The sequence below is a fragment of the Neomonachus schauinslandi genome, chromosome 16, assembly GCF_002201575.2.
Source record: "Neomonachus schauinslandi chromosome 16, ASM220157v2, whole genome shotgun sequence".
NCBI lineage: Eukaryota > Metazoa > Chordata > Mammalia > Carnivora > Phocidae > Neomonachus > Neomonachus schauinslandi.
In genome coordinates this window covers 4,992,918-5,013,382 of record NC_058418.1, presented here as the reverse complement: position 1 = coordinate 5,013,382, position 20,465 = coordinate 4,992,918, and the positions used below count along the sequence as shown (strand labels likewise).

General features: G+C 43.7%; 1 pseudogene; it reads left to right on the top strand.

The window, feature by feature from the left end:
* Positions 1-984: 984 nt before the first annotated feature.
* LOC110572732 lies at positions 985-20,374 on the top strand (annotated as a pseudogene).
* Positions 20,375-20,465: the final 91 nt, after the last annotated feature.

Here is a 20,465-nt window from a genome sequence, read left to right as displayed (position 1 = left end):
CAATTACAGTTGAAACTCACAAACATTCAGGCACATACTGAACACGTACAAACTCACCCTCATCGACCTTAATGTTCACCACACCTTCACTCAAACTCACAGTTCACATTCACTTTCATAATGTCAACATACACATTCCATCATGTATGTGTGTGTGTGTTAATGACATGTTCATATACAGAAGAAGAGTTGTATCTCCAGACCTCTGGATGCCATAAATGGGGGTTCTTTTTTATCATTTGTAGTCCTTCCAAGCCTGCAACTACCCACAAGGAGAGTATTTGCAACATAGATTCTTAAAAATTTCTTTGAGCATTATCACCCTAGGTCAGGACGTGTGGTAGGAATGTTGTGGTATGTAGGGGAGTGGCAGTGCATGGGTGTGTGACAGAGCAGGTGAGAGAGAGGGTGCAGTGAAAGAAACATAAGGACAAGGTGCAGAGGTCCTGGGGTAAGGGGAGAAGAGAGTGCACGAGAGGAAAGAAGGCTGAGGGATAAAAGACAAAAGTGTGGTCACTGTTGCAGGGAGGCATTCTCAAGTGAGGGTACAAGGACACAAAGTGTGCCAGGAAGTGAAGGGAGTGAGGCATATTGGGATCTGGGAAAAAAGAGGTGCAGGGTTTCCTGGGAATTGAAGGAATAATGGGGATGGGCTCTTCACAGGGAAGATATTAATAGTCTATGGTTGGTGAAATTCACAGGAGACAAGGTCTTGGAGGGATTAAAATCATGATTGGAGAGGTGGAAGGGGAATATTGTGGGGCAGGTGGATTTTGGCGGAAGACAGCATGGTCCAAGCAGATCGAGAATGTTGGAAGAGGAGAGGGACCCTGGAGGAGACTGTGAACACAAGGAGAGAGGCAAAAGAGGCACAGGGCAGTGAGGGAGCCAGGGAGCCAGGAGAAAGGGTCAGGGGTGATAGGGGTGGGGTAATGCCTGTGCGTGAGGATCGAGTCTGTGTAGGAGTTCAGGCTGGGGCACTGGATGGTGTGGGGCTTAGAGGATCCAGAGAATGGGCTGAGATACTGGAATTCGGACTGGGATGTTCTGCAAGACAAAGTAGAGCTCGGATGGTATGGTTTGCAGATCGATGGAAGGTGAGGAGGTTCGCACCGTAGTCCCTGGAATAGTACTTAGGTAGGGACAGCTGTTAAAAAGATGACAGGAAGGAGATTGGAGTGCAAAGCAGAAGGGTGACAGGGTTGACTGCAGGTGAGGGGTGTGTGGAGGTTTAGCAGGTGGCTCCAGCTCTAGGGTGTGGGCATGGGTGATGTTGCTGTGGGAGGGGCACATGGTGGGGTAGAGGAGCCAGGGAGCCAGGAGGGATGGTGGTGCCACAGGGCAGATTGGAGGCCACTGAACTCTATTCAGTAATTCCGATTTATGCTCAAATCACAAGCTCCGTGGGCAGTTTCTAATTTCAGTTCAGGAGGCAAAACTCTTGCTTCTTCTCTAAAATGCGCCTTTCACATCATGACATAGACCATACGGTATAGGAGGGAAGGTGCAATCTTGGATAGGGACACTCAACTGCATTCTCACCGTTCCTTGGGGAAATCAGAAGCAGGATGTGACCTTGATGGCTCAGGCTGTAGAGGCTGTTTACTGGTATCCAGCGTTGCAAGTGTTGGTAAGAGCTATCCCGTCCCAAACTCTGCATATTTATTCATGATCTGTTCTGGGTCGAATAAATTGTATGCCCCAATACTGATCTGATGAAGATTCTTTTATGTGTTGTGATATTTCTAGAATCTAACACTTTATTTTACCTGTATGAGCTTTAATAATCTTTATTTGTGCACTTTAATGTAACAAGAAGACATGGGATACCTGAAAATTTTGAGGATATTGCTCCTGTGTTTTTTCATTATAAGAAACCATAAGAAAAGGGAACCAGAGGTAGTAGAGTTGTAGACAGATTAATAATTTCTAAAATATTTTTTTAATTGCAAAAATTCCACTGATATAATACAATGGCCACATCTCCAATTTGGGGGTTATTCTCTTGGCTTTGTTATGATACTAAGCGAAAAGAATTGGAGGGTTTAAGGTTACTAATGAGCTGACCTTAAAAAGAGATGTTATCTCGGATTATGTGGTGGATCCAGAGTCATTCTATGAGGCCTCAAAAGAGAGAAGCCAGAGAGAGTCAATAGAAGAGGAAATCAGAGATTTGAAGCATAAGAGGGATTGAACCGACTAGTGCTGTCTTTGAAGCCGAAGTGTAGGTGAGCACCTCCACTATGTGGAAACCATAAGAAGGAAATTAATCGTGCCAACAACGTAAAAGGTTATGGAAGTGGATTCTACCCCAGGCTCTGGAAATTGGGGCCCAGGCTGATTGACACCTTGATTTCAGATGGTGACACTCTAAACAGAGTAACCAGCCAAGGTCCCCTATGTTTTTGATGTAAGAACTGTTAGAAAATAAATGTGTATTCATCCTTTCTGATGGCTGAGTAATATCCCATCATTTGCATCAACATGGATAGAACTGGAGGGGATTATGCTTAGTGAAATAAGCAGAGAAAGACAACTATGATATGGTTTCACTCATATGTGGAACATAAGCAATAGCACAGAGGACCACAGGGGAAGGGAAGGAAAACTGAATGGGAAGAAATCAGAGAGGGAGGCAAACCATGAGAGACTCTGGACTCAGGGAAACAAACAGGGTTACAGAAGGGAGGGGTGGGGGGATGGAGTAACTGGGTGATGGGTATTAAGGAGGGCATGGGTTGTGATGAGCACTGGGTGTTACATACAACTAATGAATCGTTGAACACTGCATCAAAAACTGATGATGTACTATATGCTGGCTAACTGAACATAATAAAAAATAAAAATGTGTGTCTTGTTAAACATCTGCTAAGGAGTTACATCAATGTAAGAGACTAAATATTTATTCCTCCCTACCCCCAAATCACATGGTGAAATCGAATCCCCAGTGTGATGGCATTTGGGGAGGAGGCTTTGGGCGATGCATAAGTGAGAAGGATGAACTGTCGTGAATGAAAACATTCACCTTGTAAGAACGACCCCAGAGAGCCCCTTCCACCGTGAGAGTACACAGCGGTAGGATGGCCATCCATGAGCAGGAACTGGGCACAGGAGATGGTCGTTCTGAAAACCTCCCAGGTGATCCTAACGGGAATCCAGCCTTGAGGACCACTTAGCCAGACATCGCCTCTCAAAGTGTCGTTTGTATGTGCATCTCCTGAATTCCTGTTGAAACCGAATCTATAGGAGAACCCCACTCTAAGAGATTGAGATACACCTGGGGTGGGGCCCATGAATGAGCCTTTTCAACAAGGTCTCTGGGGGCGCGGAGGCTTTTCTCCTCAGAACCCTGTTTCCATAGCATCCCCCCAACACCAGTCCCTTTTTCAGCAACACTAGAGAAAGCAAGCAGAGCACACCTGATCCTCTACACGCTACCATCACATCTCAACATAAATACTGGGGGTTCCCTGCATTTAGCAAATGAAGGGGAAGGAACGGAACGGAACCAGGACTGGTGATTCTTGTGGGGAGGGAGGGGCTGCTATAGCAAAAAGTCTGAAGACCCCACCAGCCACGGCGGGGCGTGAAGTTGCAGTCTCTTAAGTCCTAGGCGGGGCAGGCCTTCGTGGGTGGCCTCTGCGCAAGCGCGAATGTGGGTGTGGCTGCTGCCTCCCTGCGCCTGCGCACTTGGGACCAGGGTCAGATGACCCTCGTGTTTTCCCAGGTGGCTTCGGGCCCACAGGGGCCTTCGGCTATTCCGGCTGAGGAACAGCTTTATAGCAGCGGGTTCTCCTTCTGCGAGGTTAGTTGTGAGGAATGTGGGCTGACGCTGGTGTGGTAGTGCTTGCGGGGGCCCCAAGGAGGGAGGGGGACTGCGTGCTGCGGGCAGCTCAGCTCTGCGTTCACAGCTGCTCCAGAGCCTGAGCGCGCGCGACAGGCGGGTGTGAGGGTCCTGTGAGAGGGACTGTTCTGGACTAGAGTCTGGTGGCGCCTTTAGCCGTGTGTATTCAGTAACGAGTCCCAGGGCCCCGGTGCCGCCCTCGGGGGTATCTAGATTTTAGGGGACACTGATTTCAGGTCCCCGGGGTGGGGCGAGGGGCCATACACAGTGCGCCCCGTGGAGCGCATGCGCGAGGTCCTGGGCTGGGAGGAAGTGGGAATGAGCGAAGTCTGGGGACCACCTGGAGAGGGCAGAACACGTGGTAGTGAAAAGATGGGTTTGTGCTTCATTTATTTATTTATTTTTAGATTTTATTTATTTGAGAGAGAGAGAGCACGAGCAGGGGGAGGGGCAGAGGGAAAAGGGTTTGTGCTTCAGATTCTGTTTGCATGAAGAGCGCAATCTGAGCCCTGGTCTGTGGTCTTGGGGAGGAGCTGGGTCTTGTGGGTGGTCGAGGGGTCTGGTCAGGGGGTCCAGATGTGGTGGGATCAGGTGTGGACTATAGATCCTGGTCCTGACGAGGGCAGGATGGGCCGGGAGACCTGGGCACAGTTGTGAGGTAGGAGAGGTTGCACCTAAGCAGGACCAGCATTGTTGGGAGGCCTTCTCAGCTGCAACCTGGTTGTGGGGCTGAGTCTCAAGTGGGGTACGGCTCAAGGGTTGGCTGCACACAGACTGCCCCACCGTCCACGCGGGGGCGCAAGTGTTGGCTGCACACAAAGCACACGGCTTCTTGCGCTCATCATCCATGTAACAAGTCCCAGTGCTCAGGTCCAGGCGCTGCTGGAGTAGACTCGAGCTAACAGCTTGTGCACGGATGCCAGACCTCCAGTCAGAGAAGGACAAACACCATATGTTCTCATTCATATGTGGAATCTAAGAAGGAAAACAGATGAACATGTGGGAAGGAGAAAAAAAGAAAAATTGAGAGAGAAACAAGCCATACGAGACTCTAAATGATAGAGAACAAACTGAGGGTGGATGGAGGGACATGGGTGGGGGAAGGGCTAGATGGGTGATGGGTATTGAAGAGGGCAATTGTTGTGATCAGCACTAGGTGTCATATGTAATGATGAATCACTAAATTCTACTGCAGTAACCAATATTACGATGTATGTTAACTAAAGTTTTAATAAAAACAGAAAACAAAAATATCGGTCTACATAAAAACACTCAGTACTCCTTGAAGAAGTGGCCTAATATAGGCTAGGGAAGAGAGAATATGAGCTGAGTCTTCAGTGTGTTGATTCAGAAAGTAAAGAAATGCAGTCATTGCTGGGGTTTTGGGGCAGGAAGAAATAGCGATTACAGCTGCCCCTGGAACAACATTTGGGTGGGGTGCCTATTCCTTGTGCCATCAAAATCTGCATATAAGTTTGGCTTCCCAAACATTTAACTACTAATGCCTACTGTTGACCAGGAGCCTTTCAGGTAACAAACAGCTAACATATACTATATATTCTATGTATTGTATACTGTATTCTTACGATAAAGTAAGCTAGAGAAAAGAAAATGTGAAGAAAATTGTAAGAGAAAATAGCTTACAGTACTGATCTCTAAAAATTCCACATGTGGGCGCCTGGGTGGCTCAGTTGGTTGGGCGACTGCCTTCGGCTCAGGTCATGATCCCGGAGTCCCGGGATCGAGTCCCGCATCGGGCTCCCTGCTCGGCGGGGGGTCTGCTTCTCCCTCTGACCCTCCTCCCTCTCATGCTCTCTGTCTCTCATTCTCTCTGTCTCAAATAAATAAATAAAATCTTTAAAAAAAAAATTAAATAAAAATAAAAATTCCACATGTAAGTGAATCTGCATCCTTCAGACTAGTGTTGTTCAGGGGTCAACTGTACTGCTTAATGGCTAATTTTCTGTGTAGGATGATGAAGTAGGTAGTGGTTATGGTTACACAACATTGTGAATGTGTGAAATGCTACTGAATTGTACACTCTAAAATGGGGGTACATTTTATGTTCTGTATATTTTAACTTGTGATAACAAACAAAACTTGATGGGATGTAGCCAGGGTGAAGAACCCCCAGTGGGCAAATTTGGAATAATTTGTGCAGCAAAAAAATATATAGTATATGTCACTGCAAATAGGAAGGAAATCTTGAATGTATTGTGATAATAGATGTAGGGAAGGGGAAAAAGGAAACCTCTCCTTTACACAGGAATGCTAACTAATACACATGTAAAGGCGGTGGGAGGGTTGCTGCAAGGGTGGTTCAATATCTCAAGTCAACATGGTACACCACATTAGTAAAAGAAAGGTAAGAATCATATGATCCTCTCAATAGATGCAGAAGAAGCATTTGGCAAAGTACAACATCGATTCTTGATAAAAACCCCCAACAAAGTAGGGATAGAGGCAGTATACCTCAATATCATAAAAGCCATATATTAAAAAACCCACAGCTAATATCATCCTCATGGGCAAAAACTGAGAGCCTTTCTTCTACAGTCAGGAGCAATACAGGAATGTCTACTCTCACCACTATTAGTTAACATAGTAATGGAAGTCCTATCTTAGCATCAGAGAACAAAGAGAAATAAAAGGCATCCAAATTGGCAAGGAACAAGTCAAACTTTCCCTATTTGCAGATGATGATACTCTATAGAAAACTGAAAAGACTCCACCAAAAAATTGCTAGAACCAATACACAAATTCAGTAAAGTCACAGGATGCAAAATCAACATAGAGAAATCTGTTGTATTTCTATATACCAATAATGAAGCACCAGGAAAAGAAATCAAGGGATTGATCCCATTTACAATAGCACTGAAAACCATAAGATACTTAGGAATAAACTTAACTGAAAAGGTAAAAGATCTGTACTCTGAAAACTGTAAAACACTGATGAAAGAAGTTGAAGATAACACAAAGAAATGGAAAAGCATTCCATGCTCATGGATTGGAAGAACAAATATTGTTAAAATTTCCATATTACTGAAAGCAGTCCCTATCAAAATACCATCAGTGTTTTTCACAGAGCTAGAACAATCAATCGTCAAATTTGAATAGATGCACAAAAGACCCTGAATAGCCAAAGCAATCTTGAAAAACCAAACCAAAGCTGGAGGCATCACTATTCCAAACTTCAAGTTATATTACAAAGCTATAGTGATCAAGATAGTATGGTACTGGCACAAACACTCACACACATGGATCAATGGGGCAGAAAAGAAAACCCAGAAATTAACCCACAACTACATGGACAACTAATCTTCACCAAAGCAAGAAAGAGTATTCAATGGGAAAAAGCCTCTTCAATAAATGGTGTTGAGAAAACTGGAGAGCAACATGCAAAAGAATGAAACAGGACCGCTTTCTTACAGCATACACAAAAATAAATTCAAAATGGATGAAAGGGCTAAATGTGACACAGGAAACCATCAAAATCCTACAGGAGCACATAGGCCGTAACCTCTTTGACCTTGCCCATAACAGCTTCTTCTTCTTTTTTTTTTTTTTAAGATTTTATTTATTTATTTATTTGAGAGAGAGGATGAGAGGAGAGAGAGAGCACATGAGAGGGGGGAGGGTCAGAGGGAGAAGCAGACTCCCCACCGAGCAGGGAGCCCGATGCGGGACTCGATCCAGGGACTCGATCCAGGGACTCCAGGATCATGACCTGAGCCGAAGGCAGTCACTTAACCAACTGAGCCACCCAGGCGCCCCAACAGCTTCTTACTAGAAACCTTGCTAGAGGAAGGGAAACAAAAGCAAAAATAAACTACTGGGACTTCATCAAGATAAAAAGCTTCTGCACAGCAAAGGAAACAATCAACAAAACTAAAAGGCAACCTTCAGAATGGGAGAAGAGTTTGCAAATGACATATCTGGTAAGGGTTAGTATACAAAAAATATATATAGAACTTATCAAACAACAACCAAAACACAAATAATCCAGTTTTTAAAAAATGGGCAGAAGACATGAGTAGACATTTTTCCAAAGAAGACATACAGATGGCTAACAGACACATGAAAAGATGCTCAACATCACTCATCATCAGGGAAATACAAATGAAAATTACAATGAGCCTCAACCTCACACCTTTATTCTTATGAGAATTTATTCTTATTTATTCTCAACCTCACACCTTTATTCTTATGAGAATTTACTCTTATTTGTTTTTATGAGCCCCAACCTCACACCTTTAAGAATGGCTAAAATTAACAACATGGGAAACAACAGGTGTTGGTTAGGAAACACAGAAAGGGGAGCCCTCTTACTCTGTTGGGAATGCAAACTGGTGCAGCCACTCTGGAGAACAGTATGGTGGTTCCTCAAAAAGCTAAAAATAGAACTACCTTATGATCCAGCAATTGCACTACTAAGTATTTACCCAAAGGATACAAAAATAGCGATTGGAAGAGATATATGCACCCCTTTGTTTATAGCAGCTTTATCAACAATAACCAAATTACAGAAAGGGACAAATGTCCATCAATTGATGAAAAGATAAAGAAGATGTGGTATATATACACAATGGCATATCACTCAGTCATAAAAAAGAATGAAATCTTGCCATTTGTAATGACTTGGATAGAGCTAGAGTGTATTATGCTAAATGAAGTAAGTCAGAGAAAGACAAATACCATATGATTTCACTCGTATGGGAACTTAAGAAAGAAAACAGATGAACATATGGGAAGGGGGAAAAGTAAAAAAGGGAGAGAGTGAAACAGCCACAAGAGACTCTTAAAGATAGAGAACAGACAGGGTTGATGGAGGGAGGTGGTAGGGGATGGACCAGATGGGTGATGAGTATTAAAGAGGGCACTTGTTTTTGTTTGTTTTGTTTTTTGTTTCTGTTTTTTTATTTGATAGAGAACAGAAGTAGGCAGAGGGAGAAGGAGAAGCAGGCTCCCTGCTGAGCAGAAAGCCCAGCATGGGGCTCAGTCCCAGGACCCCGGAATCATGACCTGAACCAAAGGCAGAAGCTTAACTGACTGAGCCACCCAGGTGCTCTGAAGGCACTTGTTTTGATGAGCACTGGGTGTTGTATGTCAGTGATGAATCACTAAATTCTATTCCTGAAACCAATATTGCAGTGTATGTTAACTAAGTGGAATTTAAATAAAAACTTGAAAAAAGGTAGTAGAATGTTAGAACAACTATTTTGCAACCATCATCTGATAATGGACTCAGATAAAATTCATCAGTAGATGCTAAAATACTTAGATGAGCCGTAAGTTGTTCAAACAGTGTCAAAATAGAACTCCAGGGGCACCTGAGTGGCTCATTCCATTAAGCTCCAACTCTTGGTTTCAGCTCAGGTCATGATCTCAGAGTCATGAGATCAAGCCCCAAGTCAGGCTCCGCACTCATCTCGGAGTCTTTTGGGATTCTGTCTCTTCCCTCTGCCCCTCCCCCTACTCGCACACTTGCACACGTGCATGCTCTCTCTCTCAAATAAAATCTTTTAAAAAAATAGAAAATATATTACTCCAGCAATTACTTATTAATGAAGCAGGGGGAAAGCACCTTGAAAATGAACAGGTATAGTAGATGGTATCGTAACCAAATAAGAAAATTCAATCAGCAATAATAGAAGATACTTACAGCCTTTGCCTCTGAGGTGATGCCCTTAGTCTTTTCATTCCCACTCTCTTCCCAGCTGACTTCATCACCCACACCCATTTTGTTTCCCTCACACCATTATCCCCCCAGCAAGGTTTCAGTCCTGGACCACTAACCATGTCCAGTGCATCCATACTCCAAGAACATAGTGTCATATCATTTTTGTTGTTGTCTTTCATATCGATGCTATTTCAAGGTTCCAGCTACAAAGCAGTCAGTTCCCCCGACCAAGCAGCTGACCAATCCACACCTTAATCACTTCCTTTACTGGGCTCACATAAGCAGCTGTGACCACCTAGGGTCAGGTACCAGACAGTCAGGGACAGCTTTATGTTTTGAACCTGTGAAATGTTTCAAGTCAGCCAGTTCAGTGGGAACTCTAGAAAACTAGCTCCCCTCACTCTGCTTCCACACATAAGATGCTCCTGTAACTCTAGCTTGCTGTTACTCTGTCCCCATGTACAGCCCCCTCCCCGCAGCGTGGCCCTGCCTGGCATCCTTCTCTTTGGAGCTGTTAGTAATAAAGAGTTCTGCCTTTCATCTATCCAGGTGTCATAGTGTTGTGTCCCACCATCAAATAACCTTTAAATCCTACAAAATGTATGTTTCCTCCCTTCTGTTCTCTTAAGCCCACATGGACATGAATTGTCCTGGCCTTTCCCACCCTCTCCCTACTGTTGCTGATTATCGCCCTTCCCCCTTTTTCCCCTTGTTCTTATGACCACTGTACCCCTAGGCCCCCAAACTAATGTCTGTTGTGTTACACCCTTAACTTCCATGCACGTTGTCCCCTTGTTCCCTTAAGACCTGCAACGCACTTGAAACATTTAAGTCCTGTGTGCCTTTTTATCCTGCATACTCTCTCACCTCCCACACTCTGTATGTTCCTGTTAGGAGTTGAATTGTGTATCCCAGAATTCATATTTCATAGTCTAATACCTAATACATCAGAATGTGGAGATGTGGCCTTCAAAGAGATGATTAGGTTAAAAATGAGTGCACCCTAATACAATACGACTGGTGTCCTTACAAGAAGAGGAAGTTAGGAAACAGCAGCAATGTAGATGTGTGAGGCCGGAAAAAGGCCATGTGAACGGCACACAGGGAGAAGGTGGCCATATTCAAGCAAAGAGAGGCCTCAGAATAAACCAACCCTGCTGACACCTAGATCTTGGTTTTGTCACCTAAAAACTCTGAGGAAATAAGTTTCTGTTGTTTATGCCATCCAGTCTTTGATATTTTGTTATGGCAGCCCTACTGTACTAAAACTGTCCCATGTCACCACGTTGTGTGCATCATCCCTGTTTTATTGCTTTGCACTCTTCCCCTCTTCCCTGTTCTCCTGCTGTGTTACAGCTCATGAACTGCCATTCACCACCAAATTTTTCACCACTCCCTGAATTTCCGGAGCCAGAGCTCAGAGAAGTTTTAAAATGCTGCACATTTAAAATGTGCTCCTGGGATCTGCAGTTGGAAGGAATGCAGTTGCAGACATGGCTCCTCTTTCTTGCATTCACAGGCTTGGATACATGAAAATAATTATACGAACATTTTTCTGCCATTGCTGGGTCATAGGGTAGCTCTATTTTTAACTTTTTGAGGAACCTCCACACTGTTTTCCAAAGTGGCTGTACCAACTTGCATTCCCACCACAGTAAGAGGGATCCCCTTTCTCCACAACCTCTCCAACATTTATTGTTTCTTGTCTTGTCAGTTTTTGCCATTCTAACTGGTGTAAGGTGGTATGTCAGTGTGGTTTTGATTTGGATTTCCCTGATGGCTAATGATGATGGACGTTTTTTCATGTGTCTGTTAGCCATTTGTATGTCTTCTTTGGAGAAGTCTGTTTATGTCTTCTGCCCATTTCTTGACTGGATTATTTGGTTTTTGGGTGTTCAGTTTGAGAAGTTCTTTATAGATCTTGGATACTAGCCCTTTATCTGTAGTGTCATTTGCAAATATCTTCTTCAATTCTGTGGGTTGTCTCTTTGTTTTGTTGACCGTTTCCTTTGCTGTGCAGAAGCTTTTTATCTGGATGAAGTCCCAGAAGTTCATTTTCGCTTTTGTTTCCCTCGCCTTTGGAGATGTGTTTTTTTAAAAAAGATTTATTTATTTATTTATTTATTTGAGAGAGAGAGAGAGTGAGCATAAGAGGGGGGAGTGTTAGAGGGAGAGGCAGACTCCCCGCTGAGCAGGGAGACTGATGCGGGACTCAGTCCCGGGATTCCAGGATCATGACCTGAGCCGAAGGCAGTTGCTTAACCAACTGAGCCACCCAGGTGCCCCTGGAGACATGTTTTGAAAGAAGTTGCTGTGGCCGAAGTCGAAAAGGTTACTGCCTATGTTCTCCTCTAGGATTTTGATGGATTCCTGTCTCATATTGAGGTCTTTCATCCATTTAGAGTTTATCTTTGTGTATGGTGTAAGAGAATGGTTGAGTTTCATTCTTCTGTATATAGCTGTCCAATTTTCCCAACACCATTTGTTGAAGACACTTTTTTCCATTGGATATTTTTTCCTGCTTTGTCGAAGATTAGTTGACCATAGAGTTGAGGGTTCATATCTGGCTCTGTTCTGTTCCATTGATCCACGTGTCCACTTCTGTATCAGCACCATGCTGTCTCGGTGATCACAGCTTTGTAATATAGCCTGAAATCAGGCAGTGTGATGCCCCCAGTTTTGTTTTTCTTTTTTCTTTTTTTTAAAGATTTTATTTATTTATTTGACAGAGAGAGACATAGCGAGAGAGGGAACATGAGCAGGGGGAGTGGGAGGAGGAAGCAGGCTTCCCGCTGAGCAGGGAGCCCGATGCAGGGCTCGATCCCAGGACCCTGGGATCATGACCTGAGCTGAAGGCAGATGTTTAACGACTGAGCCACCCAGGCGCCCCTGTTTTTCTTTTTTAACAATTCCTTGGCAAGTCAGGGTCTTTTCTGGTTCCATACAAATTTTAGGATTGTTTGTTCCAGCACTTGGAAAAATGCCATTGGTATTTTGATAGAGATGGCGTTGAAAGTATAGATTGCTCTGGGCAGCATAGACATTTTAACAATGTTTTTTCTTCTAATCCATGAGCATGGAATGTTTTTCCATCTTTTTGTGTCTTCTTCAATTTCCTTCTTAAGTGTTCTGTAGTTTCTAGAGTATAGATCCTTTACCTCTTTGGTTAGGTTTATTCCAAGGTATCTTAAGGTTTTTGGTGCTATTGTAAATGGAATTGATTCCCTTATTTCTCTTTCTACAGTTACATTGTTAGTGTATAGGGAAGCAACTGATTTCTGTGCATTGATTTTGTACCCTGCCACATTACTGAATTGCTGTATGAGTTCTAGTAATTTTGGGGTGGAGTCTTTTGGGTTTTCCACATGAAGTATCATGTCATCTGCGAAGAGAGAGTTTGACTTCTTCTTTGCCAATTTGAATACCTTTTATTTCTTTTTGTTGTCTGATTGCTGTTGCTAGGATTGCAGTACTATGTTGAACAGTAGTGGCGAGCATCCTTGTCATGTTCCTAATCTTAAGGGAAAGGCTATTAGCTTTTCCCCATTGAGAATGATATTTGCTGCAATTGCCCTACTGAGTATTTACCCCAAAGATACAGATGTAGTGAAAAGAAGGGCCATATGCACCCCAGTGTTCATGGCAGCAAACTGTGGCCAAACAGTGGAAGGAGCTGAGATGCCCTTTAGCAGACGAATGGATAAAGAAGATGTGGTCCATATATACAATGGAATATTACTCAGCCATCAGAAAGGATGAATACCCAACATTTGCATCAACATGGTTGTAACTGGAGGAGAGTATGCTAAGTGAAATAAGTCAAACAGAGAAAGACCGTTATCATATGGTTTCACTTATTTGTGGAACATAAGGAATAGCATGGAGGACACTAGGAGAAGGAAGGGAAAAATGAAGGGGGGGAAATCGGAGGGAGAGATGAACCACGAGAGACTATGGACTCTGAGAAATAAACAGGGTTCTAGAGGGGCATGGGGGATGGGTGAGCCTGGTGATGGGTATTAAGGAGGGCACGTATTGCATGGAGCACTGGGTGTTATACGCAGACAATGAATCATCGAACGCTACATCAAAAACGTAAAAAAAAATACTTTTTAACTTAAAAAAATTGTTATGGAGATGTGGAGAGCTCTGCATTTGGTTTAAACTCTAAATAAAAGAGTATAATACCCCCCCCCAAAAAAAGAATTATAGGATAGGTTTTCTGTTCTGTTCTATTGATCTGTCTGTTTTTGCGCCAGTACCGTATTGTTTTGATTACTACAGCTTTGTGATATAACTTGAAATCCAGAAAAACAAAACAGAACAAAAAAACCCCCATTTTTCTGAGAAGCATACACCTGGTGACTTTGTGAGGGTTTTTGTGAAATTGAGTAGTACAGTGGTGTTTGGGTGTGTATTGTGAGTGTGTATGAATGTGTGTGTCTGTATGTGGTCAGTGTGCACATGTGTTGTGGGTGTGAGCCTCTATATACCAGGATGGGAAAGACTGTATGTGAGTGTGTATTTCTGTGTGTTTGAGTCTTGAGTGTGTGTACTGTGTGTGTGTGTGTGCCTGAGTGCGTGAACATGTATGTGCATGTTCCTGTGTGTTTGCCGAATGGGTTGACAGCCATATGGTTCTATTCCTGTACTGGGATATTGGATGAGTAGGGGGGATATAGGGAAAATTTAACAAAATTTAACAGAGTCTGTCCTTTGCCATCACACCCTGGAAGATAATCTCCACCCCTTGGAATGTCATGCTCATAGTATTGCCTTTGTTTATCTCAGGGCATGGCCACCAGACAGTCTGATAGTGATTTATGATGGGACATTGGGCCATGCAGTGTCAGGTCTGCTTCTGGAGTAGCTGAACACAAAAGCTATCAGCCAGACTTCCCTAGAACAGGAGAATAAACACCAGCCATCCAGTCAGTATTTGATTGAGCTCCAGTAAAGTGTGAGCACCCAGGTTTGGGTGAACATCCCTGGTGGCATTATGTTATGAGTATTATCAAATATCAATGTCTGGAGAGTAACACATCCATCACTTCACAGAAGGGACACTGGAACTCTGCTTTCATACTTCTCCTGGACTCTACCCCATACACTTCTTCCCTGTCTGGTATTAATCTGTATCCTATCCTTTCAGATACAGATTAGTAAACCATAGTGGTGAGTACAACAGCTCTCGGTGACTTCTAGGAGTCCTTCTGGAGAATTCTGAGAACTGTGTGTGGTTTTAGGAACCCTGAACTTGAATTGGTGTCAGACGTAGGTGTGGTCCCATTGAATATTAAAAAAAAAAAAAATGGGTGTGGTCTGGTCAGAATGGCTAAAATTAACAACTCAGGAAACAACAGATGTTGGTGAAGATTTAGAGAAAGGGGAACCCTCTTACACTGTTGGTGGGAATGCAAACTGCTACAGCCACTCTGGAAAACAGTGTGGAGGTTCCTCAAAACGTTAAAAATAGAACTACCTATGACCCAGCAATAGCACTGCTAGGTATTTATCCAAAGGATACAGATATAGTGATTCAAAGGGGTACATGCACCCCAGTGTTTATAGCAGTAATGTCCATAATAGCCAAACTATGGAAAGAGCCCAGATGTCCATTGACAGATGAATGGATAAAGAAGATGTGGTGTCTATCCATTGAATGGAATATCACTCAGCCATCAAAAAAACCTAAATCTTGCCATTTGCAACAATGTGGATGGAACTAGAGGGTACTATGCTAAGTGAAATAAATCAGGCAGGGAAAGACAAATACCATGTGATTTCACTCATATGTGGAATTTAAGAAACAAAGCAGATGAAAATAGGGGAAGGAAGGAAAATAAAATGAAAACAGAGGGAGGCAAACCATTAAGAGACTCTTAACTATAGGAAACAAACTGAGGGTTGCTGGATGGGAGGTGGGTGGGGGAATGGGGTAATTTGGTGGCGGGCATTAAGGAGAGCACTTGATGTAATGAGCACTGGTATTATATACAACTAATGAATCACTAAATTCTATCCCTGAAACTAATAATACAGTATATGTTAACTAAATTGAATTTAAGTTAAAAAAAGAAAAAGAACTAGGTGTGGTGCTAGGTGGACTGTGGTTCCTCCAACCTCTCATATGGATGAAAAACCCTCACAGGGAAATGGATAGTGGACGTTGTTGAGATCGTATTTGTCTGTTGGTAAAGCCATAGCAATGACTTTTGGCTCATAAATTTTATATATCATCAATTGAATGGGAAGCTGGTTACAGATTGTATGTGTGGTGGGGGTGTTTTGATGAGAACTGCCCTTTAATATGAAATCATTTTATCATGTGATTAATATATTCAGTGCTGTTTAAGAAATATTTTGTTCAAGGACCAAATGAAAGTTTTTATTTTTCTTAAAAAACATATTATGCCTTTAAAATTTAGATCAGCAATCTATTCACAGTTGACTTGGTTTATGGTGTGGGTAGTGATCAAGTTTTCTCTTTTCTCCTGTAGGGCTAGCGAGTTTCAACTTCTTCTGAAGATCTTGTATTATTCTTTCTTTCCATTTGCTCTCACTTGTCATTACCTCTCCCAGGTTAACACCCCCTCATCCTTACTGCTGACTTTTACCTGAAATGTACTAGGTGTCTCTCAGATAGTTTTGGCAGTTGAGCAGGAGCACACAATGAAAGTGAATCTGGGTGTCAAAACTTCAGTTGGCCTTGTTGCTCAGAGGAATAATTGTTGCCATAATTTTTTAGGAAAACATGTTGAATGACAGAATAGCCTCCAGGGATTTGATAATAGGAATAATCTCCCTGTCACTGACGACAGTTGAAATTGTGGGCACTATCTCTCTCTCTCTCTTTTTTTTTTTTTAAAGATGATTTTACTTATTTTTTTGACAGGGACACAGTGAGAGAGGGAACACAAGCAAGGGGAGTGGGAGAGGGAGAAGCAGGCTTCCCGCCAAGCAGGGAGCCCAATGTGGGGCTCGATCCCAGGACCCTGGGACCATGACCTGAGCCGAAGGCAGATGCTTAATGACTGAGCCACCCAGGTGCCCCACTATCCCACTATCTCTTCTTTGCCATTACCTGTTCCTCTACCACACTGAATGCAAGGTGAGGTCCACCCATTTGATTCTCAAGCACCTGATCATCTCCAACTCCTTGGTCCTTCTCTCTAAAGGAGTCGCCCAGACAACGGCAGCTTCTGGGTTGAAACAGTTTTTTAAGTAAATTTGGATGCAAACTTCTTTTGTACGTTCAGAGAGTGAGCAGGGGAGTATCTCTTAGCAGCACCTGCCTCTTGAGTGTGTTCCAGACCATCAGGATCAGCCCCCATGAACTCCTTTTGGAAGGATCTTAAAGTCAAAGCCCCAAAGTATGTTGGCTTCTCCATCTCCTTCTGCTGGGTCATGTACATGTTTGTAAATTTAATTTTTCATGTGTATGTGTTTTATGTGTCTGATAAATGGAACGTGAAAAACATCACAGACGAAGGAGATTTATGGTACTGTTTTACTATAGATCATGAGACAGTCACAGCCCCGCTCTATGCACTGTTGATAATATTCTCTGAAGTTTCATTTTCTGGGCTCACGATCTGGGCCAGTGGCTCCATGGTTTTCATCCTGCACAGGCACAGGCAGTGGGTCCAACACATTCACAGGACTAATAATGTCTCCCCAGATCCTGTGCTGAGTCCAGAGCCACCCAGAGCATCCTTATCCTGGTGACCACCTTTGTGTCTTTTTACTCACTCTCCTCCATCTTTCATGCTTGTATTGGTCTTTTTTATAATCCCAGATGGTGGCTGGTGAATACTGTTGTGGTGATTTCTGTGTGTTTTCCAGCTGTCAGCCCCTTCCTGCTCATGAGTCAAGACTCTACTGTACCCAGGCTCTGCTTTTCCTGGATAAGGAACATAAAATCCTTTAATCATACCAGAAAAAATAAATTGTATGTTTTTGTACAGTATCCTGTTGTTAATTCATTTCTCATTCTGGAAAAGTCAACAATGAATGTAAGGAGAAGCCACATACCATTCAAAGGAGGACACTGATGCGCATTGGCGTTTCATCAGCCGCTTCAGTATGGGACACATGTAGGCAGAATGGAGGTGAATACAGCAGCTTGGCCTCATTCTGATACCTGGCATCCTGAAAACAGTAGTTTCATCAAATGCTTTTTGAGTGAAATTGAGTGGATTTGGTGCTAGCTCCACAGTGAGATGAACCAGAGTGGTTTCCCAGGAGTGTACTCATGGGCATGTCAGGTAAGCGTGAATACAGTAGTGAGGGGTGGATAATGTTGGGGGCAATTCTGCCTGGATTCCTATGCATGTGCAGGTCTTTCAGGCAATGGCATGGGCAGCTTTTATTGTAGACTGTAGTTCATAGATGTTCTATAGGAAAAAGCCTTAGATCATAGGGAGACTGTCACGTTTGGGGCAGAGGACAGATTTGTTTGCTGTACAGGGAACAACAGACTCTAGCTAAGGAATAGCAACACCTAAGGCAACAAGAATTTTAGAAGTTCAGGGAAGAAGTTAAGGCTGAGAGGTCCCCTGATCCTTAGCTTACATTAAGAGAAGACCTAAGACATGGTGGAAACCCTTCAGAAGTTAAATGGGGATCAGGAGCCACTAGGGGCTCCAGTAACCACACCATGGTCTCCTCCACCATGAATGCTGGTTGCCAATGTAGTAGGAAAGTCATTTTTAACAAGCTGTTTTTTTTTTTTTTTTTAAGATTTTATTTACTTATTAGAGCACAAGCAGGGGGGCGGCAGAGGGAGAGGGAGAAGCGGACTCCCCACTGAGTGGGGCACCTGATGCAGGGCTTGATCCCAGGATCCCAAGATCATGACCTGAGCCGAAGGCAGACACTTAACTGACTGAGCCATCCAGGCGCCCCACAGGCTGTTTTGATGGTGCGTTGAAGCTAAATTTGGAGGTAGAGTCCCAGCACCAGTTTCAAAGTGGTTCCACTACAGTGCCCTCCTCAGCAACTTGGCTTTTAGTGTTTCACTGGCTCATCTCCAGACTGTATTTGGTGGAAATCTGCTAGCATCCCAGGTGTTGTTAGAGCCCTGTGGAGGGCTGAGGGAACACCTCTTGTAGTTGGACCCCAATACCCCAAAGCTGTAGGTTCCAAAGGTCCAGGATAAGAATTCAGCCCCAACTGAAGGGACAGATGATTGTACAAGATTGAAATCAGGATGATATTAAGGACAGAATGCAGAACTAGGATCTCCCATTCCAGAGGGAAGAGTTCCCATGATCCTTTCAAACATAAAGCAGAAATATTTGAGCACAAAATAATCCATTCCTGCCATGGAAAGGGCAAGCTCAGGCATATATATCAGTGACTTCACTCCAGGAGAGCAAAGACTGGAAATTCCTTTTCCAAAAGCCACATAAGAATCAGCCTCTGAAAAAGTCCGAATCCACTTACAGCCAGAGCTCTCATTGTGAACAGTAGGGATAGTGAAACCTGGGAGAGCCAGACAGTCCTTGGCCCAATCCTAGGGAAGAAGCGAGTGCACACATGAACTGCAAACATTGGAGGAGGTCAGCTCAGCAGTGGCCCCAGGACAAGGGAGAGGCCATGGACGGACTCATTAGTGACCAGAAGCCTCCCTCTTACCTCGAGCCAGGGACAGTGATGAGTGCTACCTCCAGCATCCAAAAGGCCACCCCTGAGAGCCAGAGGTTTTCCCTCTCTATAGGATCTGTCTCTGTCTCCTGTCAGCCCAGGGCTTCACTGGGGACCGAGAATTAATCGCACATCCAGTCTGGGGATAAAGATGCAGGAAAGAGAGGAGGGGTGAAGTTGTTCAGAAAGAAGGTCCCACAGTACCTGTTTTCTTTTCTGACAAATGCTCTGTTCTAATTGTGGTTTTTTCTTTTATTAGCCTTTGTGTTTCTGTATTTGAAATCCATCACAGGGCCTATTACATTTACTTTATTTTCTGTATTCTTGGTGCTCTGACATTTGTGACCTTGCTGGTGAGCGAGAGGCTGCCTCTCCCATGACTAACCTATTCATACAAATAGGAAAGGGCTTTACAAGGGCACCCCTTTTTATGCAGATTTACAAAGAGAGAGTCCAAACCCCCAGACATCTTTTTTTCAAGGTCTGACACACTAAGCCAATATTTCCACTGCCTGAAATCAACCCAGGACCAGGTACTAGACAATTAGGGCCCACTCGCCGATTCTGAGTTGTTCATCCTGCCCTGCCTTGTCTTTCCTCAGGACACTGCAATAAAGGCTCTGACTAGGCTTTCCCCCTCTCCTGCTTCTTCCTGGCCCAAATGTGATGCTTTCCCAGTGTTTCTCTGTGGGATGCCCCAGGCTAAATTGCAGGTCAAAGTGAGGACAGGTTTGGTTTCTTCTGAGGTCTCCCTCTTTGGCTTGCAGGTGGCCACCTTTTCACTTTTTCCTCCGAGGTTTTTCCTCTGGGTCCAAGCAGATTCAGGTGTTTCTCTGTATGTCCAAATTCCCTTTTATCATAAGGATACCAGTCATATTGGTTTAAGATCGCCCAGTTGGCCCAATTTAAATTTAATCACTCCTTAAAAGGTCCTTTCTCCCAATACATTCTTATTGTGAAGTTCTCGGGGATTATCTTTCATTACACATGAATTTGGTGAGTGGACACCATTTAACCATAACACTTGGTGGGCTTCCAAAATTTACATTGTTCTCACTTTTACAATACCTTTACTCCAATCCTGACAGCCCTGAAGTCTTAACCCTTTCCAGCATCAAGTGAAAGGCCCGAATCTCTTCCAGATCAAGTGTGGGTATGACTCCAGATGTGATTCATCTACCCATCCAGCTGTCATCCTTTGAAAGAGACGAATTCTCTGCTTCCAAAAAACCGTGGTGGGACAGGCATAGGCATAGATAGACGTTCCCATTCCAAAAGGAGAAATTGAGAAGA